The following is a 15485-nucleotide window of genomic DNA, read 5'->3' on the forward strand; positions in this document are numbered from 1 at the left end:
ACCATATACAAAAGTTAACTCAAAATGGATCAAAGAAGTTAGGCTAGAAACCATTAAATACTTAGAGGAAAACATAGAACTCTCTTCCATATAAGTTTTAACAACATCTTCACTGATTGCATGGTAGAAAACGTAGACCAATGGGACTACATTAAACTGAAAAGCTTCCAAATGGCAAAGAGAATCACCATTATAGCAAAGAGATTCCCCCGCAGAGTGGGAGAAAATCTCTATGTTTCATACACTGGACAGAGGACTGATAAACAAAATACACAATGAACCCACCAAATTCAACATAAAAGAGACAAGCAACCCCATTAGAAAATGGAGGGAAGACATGGGCAGAATCTTCTCCAAAGAGATGCAAAGGACCAAGAGACATATGAAAAGATGCTCAAAGTCATTGATGATCAGGCAAATACTAACAAAAACAAGGAGATTGCAGCTATCAAGAACAATGAACCCACCTTCTCTGACCCATCTTGGACAGAGCTAGAAGGAATTATGGTAAGTGAGCTAAGTCAGAAAAATAAAGATGAGTATGGGATGATCCCACTCATCAATAGAAGTTGAGTAAGAAGATCTGAAAGGGAAACTAAAAGCAGGACCTGATCAAATTGTAAGTAGGGCACCAAAGTAAAAACCCTGTGGTGAGGGGTAGACATGCAGCTTCCTGGGCCAGTGGGGGGTGGGAGTGGGTGGGAGGGATGAGTCACAGTCTTTTGGTGGTGGGAATGGTGTTTATGTACACTCCTAGTAAAATGTAGTCATATAAATCACTAGTTAATTAATATGAGAGGGGGAAAATTAATTGTATGTCTCGAAGTTTTTAAAACACAGACTGAGTCTTTTTAATATATAGGCTGTGTATTTAATATGTGGACTCTCTCAAAAGCCTAGACCAAGTAGATCAGAAGCATCCAATAGCACAGCTATATACAAGATACTGGGTACTGTACAGCAAACCCTAACAAAAGGACTTTTCAAAGTTAACCCAATTACCAAATAATGTGATGATAACATTAACTATCCATTGTCTTTTTGAACCCTAAGACAGCAGGAACCTCACATCTCCACTATAGAGCATATATTTCCCCCAGTCCTGGAACCCTTGGATAGGGCCCACTTTCCCATATGCCTCTCCCAATCCATATCAAATAATATTGCATCTGCCGATCGCAACCTAATCAACACAACAATTGCCACCTCAACATGCTTCACCTCAGACTGTGTCCAGAGACTTCACGTGTGGAATGACAGCTCTTCAGCTTCATTACTTGGGTGAGACTTTTCCTTTCATAGTATACTCTAATTCTATCCCAGGTGGTTCACTTTCTAACAAAGTCCCAAAACCTAGATATACACCAGTTTCTGTGAGAGAGAGCATATGTTCACACGTATCCATAAACTACTGCAAAATATATACCTGAAAGCAGAAGTACACTAGAGTTTGCAGTGAGTACCTCCCTAACACTTCCTCTCCACTATTCCAAGCTTTGGGCCCATGATTGCTCAACAATTTGTTTGGCTTCGTATGTTAACTCTCTTTTCAATCACCAGGTTCCAGATGTCATCAGGATGCTGGCCAGGCTTCCCTGGATTGAAGACCCCACCAATGTGTCCTGGAGCTCAGCTTCCCCAGAGACCCACCCTACTAGGGAAAGAGAGAGGCAGACTGGGAGTATGGACCGACCAGTTAATGCCCATGTTCAGCGGGGAAGCAATTACAGAAGCCAAACCTTCCACCTTCTGCAACCCACAATGACCCTGGGTCCATGCTCCCAGAGGGATAGAGAATGAGAAAGCTATCAGAGGAGGAGGTGGGATATGGAGATTGGGTGGTGGGAATTGTGTGGAGTTGTACCCCTCCTACCCTATGGTTTTGTTAGTTTATCCTTTCTTAAATGAAAAAAACAAAACAAAAACAAAAACAAAAACAAGGAGATAATAGTTTACACTGGGGAGAATGTCACTAGAAAAGACAGAAACACCAACAGTTGGAAAGGCTGTGTGTGTGGGAAAGGGACTCTCCTACATTGCTGATAAGAATGTAAGTTAGTCCAACCCATATGGAAAACAGTCTAGATATGCATCACAACTCTAGAAATGGACTTAACTTACGACCCAGCAATCCCTCTCCTAGGTATCTACCCAGGGAAAACAAAAACACCTATCAGAAAAGACCTATACCATTTGCACACCAATGTTCATAGCAGCAAAGTTTGAAACAATCCAGATGCCCAAAGATAGATGAATGGCTAAGAAAATTGTGGTACATACATACGATGAAGTACTATGCACCTGTTGAAAATGATGTGGCAATATGGTCTCACTTATATGTGGGACTTAAGAATAAAGGACAAAGGGCTAGGTGGTGGCACACCTGGCTGAGCACACATGTTACAATGCGCAAGGACCTGGGTTCGAGCCCCCAGTCTCCACCTGCAGGGGGAAAGCTTTACAATTGGTGAAGCAGGGCTGCAGGTGTCTCTCTGTCTCTCACCCTCTCTATCCCTCCCTTCCCTCTCAATTTCTGTCTCTATCTAATAAATAAATAAAGATAATAAAAAAATTTTAAAAAAGAAAGGACAAAAAAAAAAAGAAAGAAAAATGGACAAATAAAGTGAAACTTGCACTGGATGTGGTGTATTGCACCTAAACAAAGGACTCTGGGGAAGAAGGGAAAAGGACAGGATGAAGAAATATTGGGATCCTGGTGTGTCTCCTTGACACCAGTCAAGGGTGATGAGAAGTTGTGCCTGTGTATAAAAGACTGTACTGTAAACCATTAACCCCCCAATAAAAAATTAAAAGTCCATTAAAAAAAAAGAAGAAAGAAACAAAAAAAAATCAAAAAGACCTGGAAAGTGGGGGCTATCATTTTGACAATGTAGTATGGCCTAAGATCTGAGTCTCTTGCTTTTGTTACTCTAGAACTTTCTGATTATACCAAAACCTTAGTTTCACTTTATAGATTAATCTGATGAAATAAAATTATTTTGAGTAGATTTTAGAGGGTCAGTTTTTAACATAGGCTACATGATGTTCTCCAGGTTTAATTTTATTATTTTTCTTAGGCCAAGGATACACAGGGACTAGTGTTAACTTTTAATACTTTATTTATTGGATAAAAGCAGAGAAATTGAAAAGGAAGAGGGAGACGGAGGAGGAGGAGAGGAGGGAGAGAGAGAGAGAGAGAGAGAGAATTGTGTAGTACTGCTTTACTACTGGTGAAACTTACCAGTAGTGGTGGGAACTGGGGGCTTGAGCTCATGTCCTTGTACAAATGTGCACTCTACCAAGTATGTCACCACCTGGCCCCCCATTTCTTGCTTTTTTTTTTCCTCCAGGGTTATTGCTGGGCTCAGTGCCTGCACCATGAATCCACTGCTCCTGCAGGCCATTTTTCCCCCTTTTGTTGCCCTTGTTGTTGTAGCCTCGTTGTGGTTATTATTATTGCCATTGTTGATGTCGTTTGTTGTTGGATAGGCCAGAGAGAAATGGAGAGAGGAGGGGAAGACAGAGAGGGGGAGAGAAATATAGACACCTGCCCCACCGCCTGTGAAGCGACTCCCCTGCAGGTGGGGAGCCGGGGGGCTCAAACCGGGATCCTTACGCCAGTCCCTGTGCTTTGCGCCACATGCACTTAACCCACTGTGCCACTGCCCGACCCCCTCTTGCTTTTTTTTTTTTTAACCAATAGAATCACAGACAACTCAACCAATTTGCATCTCCTGTACCATCTGTCTTTGTTGTATGCTTTACATTGGGTTGTTCTAGCTCTCCCCCTGCCAAGAAAATTGGTTCAGTCCTGCTAGTTTCGTGGGCCTGCTTGTCCCCGCCCCAAGGAACCCTGAGAGAGTTCCAGAGATTGAGAGTGCTTGGCGCCGCTGCGGGGGAAAGAGGCAACAGAGTTTTGTTTGGTGATTAGTTTGGGTTAGTTTATGAATCATTGTTCCTGAATAAAGAAATACAGCTTCCCTGCCCAGCCGTATGTCTCTGGTCGTCTCTATTACCTGCCCGTGAAGCTAGCCCGGCCAACTAGAGCCTCCTAATTTTAACAACATGTCTTAATGTGTTGTTTTAATTTATATAGAACCACTTATGGCAGACAGTATTCCCCAAATCATTTCATGTTGAAATGTGTGCTCTTTTTACTCTTTTTGGCACTTTGTTTTAATTTTAAAATAGAAAAGTATGTTGAACACAAAGAGTGACTGAATGAGACAACATTTTAAAAAGTGTAAATCACTTACCATGTAAGTATGAAACATAGTTTCTATGTATGCAGTTTTAAGAACAAGTAATTTTGAAAATTAAAGGCTAAGCACTAAGTTGCAGATGCTACTATGATTTCATCCTGAACTCCCTAGGCAGATAATCTCACAATGTGTTCTGGAACCTCACCTCTTCAGAGCCCTGCCCCACTAGGAAAAGAGAGACAGACTGGGGGGTATGGACTGACCTGCCAGCATCCATGTCTAGTGGAGAAGCAATTACAGAAGCCAGAACTTTTTCCTTCTGCACCCCTAAAAGAATTTAGATCCATATTCCCAGAGGGGGGAAATGTTGGGGAAGATGACCAGAGGGCTCTGAACCCCAATTCTACCAGGACTCAAAGCGTTTGTCACCAGGAATCTGTTTTTTTTTTAATTTACTTATAAAAACAGCTGTAAAAAATGGTGACTTCACCGTTTTCAGCCGATCGTGGATGGACCTTGAAAAAATCATGTTGAGTGAAATAAGTCAGAAACAGAAGGATGAATATGGGATGATCTCACTCTCAGGCCGAAGTTGAGAAACAAGATTAGAAAAGAAAACACAAGTCGAACCTGAAATGGAATTGGAGTATTACACCAAAGTAAAAGACTCTGGAGTGGGTAGGTGGGTGGGGAGAATACAGGTCCATGAAAGATGATGAATGACATAGTGGGGGTTGTATTGTTAAATGGGAATCTGGGGAATGTTATGCATGTAGAAACTATTGTATTTACTGTTGAATGTAAAGCATTATTTCCCCAATAAAGAAATAAATTATTAAAAAAAAAAAGGAAACAATGACAAAACCATAGGATAACTCCACTTCCCATCACCAAAACTCTGTATCCCATCCCCTTTCTTAATAGCTTTCCTATTCTTTAGCCCTCTGGGAGTATGGACCCAAGGTCATTGTGGGATGCAGAAGGTGGAAGGTCTGGTTTCTGTAATTGCTTCCCCGCTGAACATGGGCGTTGACAGGTCGATTCATCTTTTTTTTTTTTTTTTTTTCTAACTAGTGTTTTTATACCACTATTGAAAGGGAAGAGAATCTGGAAAACACCAGAGGAATTCACTGGAAAGGCACTGTTTCTCTTATCTTAAAGGGAAGAGGAGAAAGGAAGGATACTTGAAAGTAATAATAGGTGTAGGGGTAAACTAGAAAGGAAGTGAAGACAAGGCCATAGAAGTGAATAAAAATGGGGAAAAAAAGCAAGCAAACAAAAAACCCTGAGACTAACACACACACACACACACACACACACACACACACACACACATTTAGATACACAGTCAGCCCATATCTGTGACCTGGGGAGAACTATTGCAGTTTCTGTTGGAGGGATATGGGCACAGAGAACTTTGCTGGCAGAAATGGTTTGAAATTATATCCTTATTATGGCACCAAAGTAAAAGACTCTAGGGTAGGGGAGAGGGTTCAGACCCTGGAACATGATGGCAGAGGAAGACCTAGAGGGGGTGGAATTGTTATATGGAAAACTGAGAAATGTTACACATGTACAAACTGCAGTGCTTTACTTTTGACCGTAAACAATTACACATGCAATAAAGAAAAGAAATGATACCCTTATTATTTTACCATTTTGTAAATCATTATTAAATCCTAATAAAAAAAGGAAAAGGCTAAGGATATGTATGTAGATTTATATGTTTGAATCCCTATGTCTTGCTCACAAATACACTTATCTTAGAAAATTTTATTCTGGGGCCAGGTGGTGGTCCACCTGGCTGAGCGCACATGTTAAAATGTGCAAGGACTCAAGGTTGAACCCCCAACCTCCCACCTGCAGGGGGAAAACTTTGTGAGTGGTGAAGTAGTGTTGCAGGTGTCTGTCTCTTTCCCTTTCTATCACCCCCTTCCCTCTCGATTTATGGCTGTCTCTATCAAATAAATAAAGACAAAAAAAATTTCTTCTGAAAATCCCTTCTTAAAATTTCTTTTGTGGGTGGGGGTAGATAGTATAATGGTTATGCAAACAGACTCTCATGCTTGAGGCTCCAAAGTTCAATCCCCCATACCAACATAAACCAGAGCTGAGCAGTGTTCTGGTAAAAAAAAAAATACACACACACACACACACACACACACACACACACACACACACACACACACATATATATATATATATATATACAGTGATTTAATAGTGGCTTACAAGATTATAAGATTACAGGATATAGTTTCACACTGCCCTTACCACCAAAGTTGTATTTTGTTAGTTTTTATATTTATTTATCTACTATTGACAAAAGACAGAGGAAGAGAGGCAACCAGAAGATCACCCTGGCGTATTTGATGCTGGAGATCAACTCAGGACCTCATGTTTGACAGTCCAACACTTGTTCTACTGAACCAACTCTAGGCTGCCCCACCACCAAAGTTATGTACCCTCTTCCTTCCCCCTGTCCCCCCCCCACACCCTCAATAATAACCACCATAGTTCTCATAATGTCTCAGAGACAACTTGGCTACTTTTAAATTCTTTTTCACCTTGAATTTAGTTCAATCACAAAACCAAAGTCATTGCTTTCATCTAATTTTATTGTTGCAGAGCTGGACTTTATACATGTCCAGTTGCACCACACTCATGCTGACTACATTACAGATGTGTAAACCAAGGTCATGAAGCTAGCGAGAGGAGGAAGAAGCAAGGGTGGTCACATTCCTGGGTCTGACTCCAGAATTTGTGGCCTTTAAGAGTTTTGATACTCTATTTCTACAGAAAAAGAAAACAGTCACAAAGAAATAACCTGAAACACAAATACACATTTGGGTAAAAGGATGATACCTTTAACTGGCTTTTTCAAATGTCTGTCAATCTTTTATTTGAGTACTAAGGAGGGATTTCAGATTGAGTGATAGTTTCCTTTGACACAATTTCTTATCTTCTATTTTGAAATAATTATTGGTAAAAGGGTATAAAACAGGTAGCCAAGAACATTTTGGAAAAGTAGTCATATCTTACCAGGTTGTACTTGGAGAACGGCAAAGTAACAGAGTGGCACAGGTCAGTGAAAAGACAATAGCAAACCAGAGATAGGTTTTGAGTGATAAGGGAAGATCTTTCCGTTAGAGGTTAATCTGTAAGATATTTGTTTCTTTCCACTATCTGAAGCTAATGAGAACTCTATGACTTACCCCATGTGTAACGACAAGAGACACCCAGGCATTTTGGTCAGGAATCTCTAACTAAGAGCTTGTGTACAATAGGCACATTTCCAACACTGCTTCACTCCTATGGAGTTACACAAAATTAAATGGAAGCAGGACAAAATATAGTTGACAAAGTCTATGTAACAAAGGTAGAAAGTTGTGGTTTTTATGACTAGTAAATGAAGCAGACAGAAAGTATAAACTCTTGGTCAATTTGAATATTCATTCTGATCCATTTTTGATTTTGGAGCTAACTATAATATGGTCCTCTAGAAGTGAGTGATTTCCCTTTCTGTTCTTGTTTCTTAAGTTCTTCCCATGAGTGAGATGACCCCACATTCATTCCTGTCTTTCTGGCTTATTTCATTACCAATCCCCCTCCCTTTTTTTGCCACCAGGATTATTGCTGGGGCTTGGTGCCAGCACTATGAATCCATTGCTCATGGTGGCCATTTTTTCCTTTTTATTTATTTTCTTATTCTATGTTTTAACTGGATAAGACAGAGATAAATTGAGAGCAGTGGGGAGACAGATAGAGAGAGAGAAAGAGAGAGAGAGAGATTCCTGCAGACCTGCTTCACCACTCAGGAAGCATCTCCTCCCCGCCCCCGCCCCCCCAACACCTAGGTGGGGAGCAGGGGCTAGAATTCAGGTCCTTGCACGTGGTAACGTGTGCTTAACCAGGTGCTCCACTGCCTGGCCCCCTGGGGGCTTATTTCACTTAACATGATTCTTTTTAAACTCTATCCAAGATGAGGTGAAGAAGGTGACTTTATCATTTTTAATAGCTGAGTAGTAGTCATAGTATATACATCATAACTTTCTTTTTTTAAAAAAAGATTTTACTTATTTATTAATGAGAAAGATAGGAGACAGACAGAGGGAGAGAGAGAGAGAGAGTGAGACCCAGACATCACTCTGGTACATGTGCTGCTGGGGACTGAACTCAGGACCTCATGCTTGAGAGTCTAGTGCCTTAGCCACTGTACCACCTCTTGGACCACTATACCACAACTTTCTTAGCCACTAATTTATTTTTGAAACACAAAGGAAAACTTGGATTGGTTTAGTGTGTTGCACCAAAACAAAGGACTCTGGAGAAGGACAGCAAAGACAGGGGTGGTGGTGGGGGGGATGGGGGTTTTCAGGTTCTGGAATATGATGATGGAAAAGAACTTAATTTGGAGGTGAGAGTGTTTTGCAAACACCTTTTGTGGTAATATGTGAAATTGTACCCATGTGCCAACAATTGTACTGTAAAGATAGAGAAAGTGGTGGAGCCTGATGGAACATTTGCTTTAGAGTTGTGATTTGACTTAATGTTTAGTAAAAGCAGAATTGCTATTTGTATGTGTACTACCTGCTATATTTATTCCCATTATTTGACTTAATTGCTATGTATATTTATGCCTGTCAAATTCCCAAAGAATAAAGAGGCTTTATTCTTTCCAATTAATGCTTTTGCAAACATATGCTCAAAAAATTTAAATTAGGTAGATACCTAATACTTTAAAATGATTTTATCTATTTCTAATACTATATATGCACAGCGAGAGAATGAGAGAAGGGGGGAGAGAGAGAGAGAGAGACTGACTGACCGACCAGGGCACTATTAAGCTCTGACAGATGGTGATACCAGGGATGATTATTGAGCTTCCAGAGCCTCAGACATGAAAATCTGGTGAGCCACCATTGTGCTATCTCCCTAGCTCTCAATACCCAAATCTGATGGACCCAATTAACATTTGCAGTCAAGAACCCTAAATGCCCAGAGAAGACAGACTTAGAAGAGGCCCACTCGGAAGTCCGGCGGTAGAACAGCAGGTTAAGCGTACGTGGCGCAAAGTGCAAGGACCTGTGTAAAGATCCCAGTTTGAGCCCCCCTGGACCTCTACCTGCAGGGGAGTTGCTTCACAGGTGGTGAAGCAAGTCTGCAGGTGTCTTTCTCTCTCCCTCTCTGTCTTCCCCATGTCTCTCCATTTCTCTCTGTCCTCTCCAACAATGACATCAACAACAACAATAACTACAACAATAAAAACAACAAGGGCAACACAAGGGAATAAATAAATAAATATTTAAAAAAATAATAAAAAGAAGAGGCCCACTCAATACTATCCTAGAGTAGAACTGACTTCATCACAGATCTTTCTGCATCTGATTTCCCCTTTTGCCTCATTTTCCCTTCATCCTCTTGTATACACTTTGAGGAGTATTTGAAGGCAGGGCAGGAGTATCTGAAGGCAGAGCAACCGAGTAGTCCAGTGCTATATAAAGACTGTTTCCATGTCATTGTTGTGTGCCTGTTCAGTAAGGTAAATGTATACTTGATGGCTAATAGCAGCATGTGTGCTTGGACCGAGTCTACAATGTTCCATTGACTTAAAGGGATATAGATTCCCATTTGACAAGCAGTATGCATTAACGGAGCTCGCCATTTCTCACACTGGAAGTTAATGGCAGAGAGTTGAGACTGCTCTGAATTGAGGAACCTATGATCTGAACAAAGTGGACTGATAACAAAGCATTCCCTTACCGATTACATCACATCTGTCTACATTCCATTAATTCTACGTTAATGTCATGCTCATGGACTGAAGGTGTTGCATGCTTTGTTATTTTACTGTGCTGTGGAAGTGACATTTTCTAAAATTCCCAGTTCAAAGTTTTTCTACAAAATGGTGGAAAATGATACCTTGAGCTTTCCAAGGGGCTGTATCATCACCAGCAGTATTCTCCCTTTTGTAACAAAACAAAAACCAAAGTAATTGAAATGTCCATATTGTACTTTGTTGATGATCTGTGAAAAGATCATTACTGATAGCTTTTATGTGTAAATACAATAGAGCTTTTATGTGTAAATACAATAGTCATTTTCCTGTAGGGGCAGGAGGTTGATTGAGGGCAAGGGTAGAGACAGAGAGGACCAGGGAGTGACTATGTTATTGAAAAAGAAACTCTTCCATACTCCCAGAAGGGGAGAAATGTTAGGGGAAGATGACTAGAGGACTCTGAACAATTTCATCAGGACCCAGAGAGAGAAGAGGAAAAAAGGAAAGACATTCAGAGTAGTAATAGGTGTACCTGTGACTTAAAATGTAAGAGAAAGCAGGACCAAGAAAAAAAAGGGAAATATATATATACAGATATTTATAGAAATAATGATCAACCCATATTTTTGACCTTGTGGTTTCCAATGGTGGGAATGGGGACACAGAACTCTAATGGTGGGAGAAGTGTGGAATTATACCCCTGTTATTTTTTAATTTTGTAAATCACTAATAAAACTAAAAGAAAAAAGAAAAGAAAAAGAAACTTTATTAACAAACTCTAGTTTTAACTGTAAGACAGCAGGAACCTTCCCCATTCTCTTTAAAACCCATAGTTCTCCCAGTTCTGGAGCCTCTGGAGTGTGGCTCATTTTCCTACATGCTTCACTCAGTCCATGCCATTTGATACCGCACCTGCTGAGCTCAACTAAATCAATGCAACCAGTACCACCTTGACATGTTTTAGTCCGGATTGTGTCTAGGGACGCCAAGCCTTCAGCTCTAATACTCTGGTGAGACCTTTCCTAACTCATCAGACTCCTCAATTCCATTTCAGGTTGGTGCACGTCCTAACAAAGCCACAGAACCTAGATCTAGACCAGGGCCCATGAGATAGAGCACATGTGCACATATGCCCATAAATTAAGGGGAAATATATACCTTAAAGTAAAAATAAACAATAGTTTGCAGTGACTAAGTGCTGTAAGAAAGTAGAAAGACCTAAAAAAGACACTTTAAAAAAATTAAATACCATGTACTTAATCAAATAGACCTAGATACCCTCCTTACCTACTTCCTATTTCACTTCCCTCAGTCACTCCAAGGCTAACCTTCTCAGACTAAGTAAGGACTACAAAAGGTGGTTAAGGGCAAGAGATTGCATACTTTAATGATGGCTTTTTTGGTCACTATCAGGCCACCCTATCATTCAGGGCTCTAGTCAAGGAATCCTGGGATTCCCACATAGACATGATGGACCTACAGATCCCTCCTTCCACTGTCATTGGTCATCTCCATCAGGAACAACATAGTGGACCATCTTGCAGGCCTCTACAGGACCTTGCCCTCAATGTGGGTCAACATTTATAGGGTCTGCCCCATTCTCCAAAGGGAGGTTGGGTCAACATATTCTGCCACTCGAGGAAGACAGGTCCTGCAATGAATGCAGCCTAGAATTTTCCTAGTTATGACCATAGGATGCAGGCTCAGACCTACAGGGATGCAGAGGTTACAAAGGTTCCTGTGATGAATATGGGCCCTAGATCAAATCAATGAGATTTACAGTCAATAATATTTGTATAAATTCCCCATATTTGGGGGTTACTCTCTGCCCAGATCCATTCCCAACTCTCACCATCTCCTCAGACAATATCTTTAGCCCACCTGCATGTTAGCTGTCAGGCTCAGGCAAAAATTAGTAGTCATGGACCCCTTGGAATATACCAAAAATAAAATTCCTAGCTTTATTCCAAACTCTGGTTTCATGTTTACTTGCTGTCAACGATTCAAACCATTGTTAGGTACCAGTTTGTTAAATTCAAGATCTCTCACATTGTGTCCTGAAACTTTGACCTTGTCCAAAACAATTATCTTGCTCTGATACTAAGGTGAAATTCTACCTGGCAAATCAGTTAACTTCTCCCTTCTAGATTTCTATATGTCAAAGAGGTTTTTCTCCTCCTCCTGTTTTTCCTCCTTCTCTTTTTTCCTCTTCCTCTATCTTCTCCTCCTTTATTTTTTTTTTTCCCTGAGCTGAGGATTCACTCATAGTGCACAGAGAGGGATAGACACTACAGCACTGGAATTCCCCTACCCCTACCCCCCCCCCCCCCCCGCCAACACCATGGTACTCCCTGGTGGTTCTAGGACTTGAACCTGACTCACAGTTATGGCAAAGTACTCAGTTTACATAGTGAACTATTTCTCTGGCCCAAAGAAGTAGTTCTTGAAATTGGACATTAGAAAGATTCCTAAGTAAGCATTTTGAGATTTGGATTCTGGTTGGGTTTTGTTTGTTTTTGTTTATAGAATGGGTGTTCAAATTTTGCCATTCCATTGTTGACTTTCTCCTATTTATTTATTTATTTATTTATTTATTGAGAGAGGAGGGCAAGGCAGAGTTAGGGAGAGAAAGATAGACACCTGCAGACCTGTTTCACCACTTGTGAAGCGATTCCCCTGCAGGTGGGGAGCTGAGGACTCGAACTGGGATTCTTGCACTTTGCACCATGTGTGCTTAACCTGCTGTGCTACCACCCAGCCCCCTATCCATTTTTTTAAATTCAGAGATAGAGATATAGAGAAACAAAGAGAGAGAGAGAGAGAGAGAGAGAGAGAGAGAGAGAGAGAGAGAGAGAGACCATAACACCAGACCTTCCTTCTCCTGGTACCGTAGCACTCCAGTGCTGTGGGGACCCAGCACATGAAAAAGCAGATGCACTGTCCAGGTGAGATGTTTTGCTGACACTCTTTTTCTTTCTTCTTTTTTTCAGAGAGTGACAGACAAAGGGGAGAGATACTACAGCACTGTCCCACCACCTGTGAAACTATCCCTTTGCATAGCACTCCTATGTGGTTTCAGGGGCTTGAACCTAGGTCCTGGAGCACGGTCAAGTGTGTATTCTACTGGGTTAGTTATCTCCTAGCCTTTTAAGTGGTCTGTACAACTCAGTTGGGCAATTCCTATCTCTTATCTACAGAGTGGGAACAATATCTCATAGAGCTATGTGATGTATAAAAACACTTCATCATTTGTGAGGTGCTTTACAAAAGGTGAGAGTTTCTTTTCTTTCATTAACTTACACAACTCTGTGGAGTAGAACTACAAATTCTTTCCCACTGGAATGGAAATGGAAAACCAGAAAACATGATGCTCATTTAACAAAAGTGATAAGCAAGTCAGCTGTGAACATGCCGAATTGAATGAAACATCAGGATCAGCCACCCTCATTATTCTGATCACCTGAATAAGGCTGATTGACCACTCAGACTGTTCACTGAGTTTGTAATAACATAATCAAACTTGGTGCAAGCCTGAGGCCCCTTTCCCTCTTGTCAAAACTTCAGTGGGCACTCAAGATTAAGGGAAGGGAGTGAGAAAATACACACTGGTCAAGGCTTGAGTTTGGATGATGTGACAAGCCCACCCTGGGAAACATATTTTGGCTTTAATTGGGCCAAGAAATAGCTTTATACTGCTGAGAACCCCAGAGTCCTAGCTGGGCAAAGCTAGTCAATGATGGCTGCATGGTAGAGAACTCTGGATGAGAAGTTATCTATTCCTTATTGTCACCCCCCCTTATGACTCTGCTACCATTTTCTGTGCTGTTGATGCATAGTTATGTACACCCACTATACATTATTTACCAAGTCTACTTTTCCCCTTATAGATATTCAGTTTCCCTCAGAAAATCCCTAAATGTGTACAGATTGTTATGTCACCCTAGCTTAGTATAAAACCACCCCCAATTTCCCTTTCTAAAGCTTGTGTTATGGGGCTTAAGATTATTATTCATGTTTCCCAGCTTAAGCTGTTTTCATTACTGATAAAACCCTTTTCTTCCCTTCTTTCTTCCTTTCTTTTTAAAATTGTTATTTATTTATTATTGGATAGAGACAGAGAGAAATTGAGAGGCGAGGGGGAGCTAGAGAAGGAGAGAAACTCTACTCAGCAGCTCTACTCCACCACTTGTGAAACTTTCCCCCTGCAGGTCAGGACCAGGGACTTAAACCCAGGTCCCTATGCATTGTAGTGTGTGCACCACAATCAGATGCACCACTGCCTGGCCCCTAAGCTCCCTCCCCCCTTTTTTTTCTTTGTAGCTGTTCCTGTGATCTTTAGATCAATATCCATTATAGGGTGGCCATTCCAGATGTGATCAGCTCCACTATACAAAAATGTGTCATGACTTTTCTGATAACCCAACAGCAGAAAACAGTATTCATTAACAACAGGAAACCAGAAATCAGGAGACCTGAATTCTGACTCCTGCCAATGACAAGGAATGCGATTACTCTCGGCCTTTCTATGTTCCATGATTTCTGTGAAATTATGGCTGGGAGTAAATAGCTTTCAGTTTCTTATTTGGTGTTACTGCAGATTTCTTTTCCCACCATGCCTTGGCCCCAAATGAAGTTGAGATAGGTATTTCTCAGTTACTTTTCATGTCTACTTAAATGTATCTAGAATGGCATTTTAAACTGTTCTTTTCTTTTGTGTTTACTGAGCATTGCATTTTAGGCTAGTCAAATTGTCAGTCTTGGCATTTAGGACTTGATGTTTGAAAAGGGATTATTAAAGAGCATTTTCAGGGATTGATAATTGAATTTATATGTCCACAACTCAGAGAATAAGTTATACAGTTTCATTGTAATGGGACAAAGTGATTTTCTCAACACAATCCAAATAAATAATAAGCTATGATTATAACCTAAATAAAAAAATTGGGATTTTTGATTTAATTAGATCAAATAAAAAGAATTTTTCTTCAATAGTGCATCATCACTAAAAGTTGTAAGCACTACAAAGGCAAGTAAAACAATATTCTAAACTCACATTTAAAGACAAAAATTCTGCTTCTAAGCAGCAAAAGGTAAGACGAGTGAACCATCTTCCAAGGAAGGTGGGAAAAGCATTCTCCCTTGAAGTATGTAAAAGTAAAATCAATCTGGTGAGTCAGTCCATGAACCAACCTTAAATAACTAAAATGAATCCGGACCTCTTATGATGTTCCATACCAAGTTACCACTTGCTTACCTGTCATCTTCCTCTGGTTGTTATAAAAGTCAGATTAGCAAGGAACTCAGAGAATTGTGGCCTGGGAGGTGGTACAGTGGTTATAGCACTGGATTCTTAAGCATGAGGTCCTGAGTTCAATCTCTAGTATTGTATATGTCAGAGTGATGTTCTAGCTCTCTCTCTCTCTCTTCTTTATATGTAAGAAAATTATTCTTAAAAAAAAAAAAGAAATCAGAGAAATACCTCACAGCTGTTGCTGTCACTACTT

The sequence above is a fragment of the Erinaceus europaeus genome, chromosome 7 (assembly GCF_950295315.1).
Source record: "Erinaceus europaeus chromosome 7, mEriEur2.1, whole genome shotgun sequence".
In the NCBI taxonomy this organism is placed as follows: Eukaryota; Metazoa; Chordata; class Mammalia; order Eulipotyphla; family Erinaceidae; genus Erinaceus; species Erinaceus europaeus.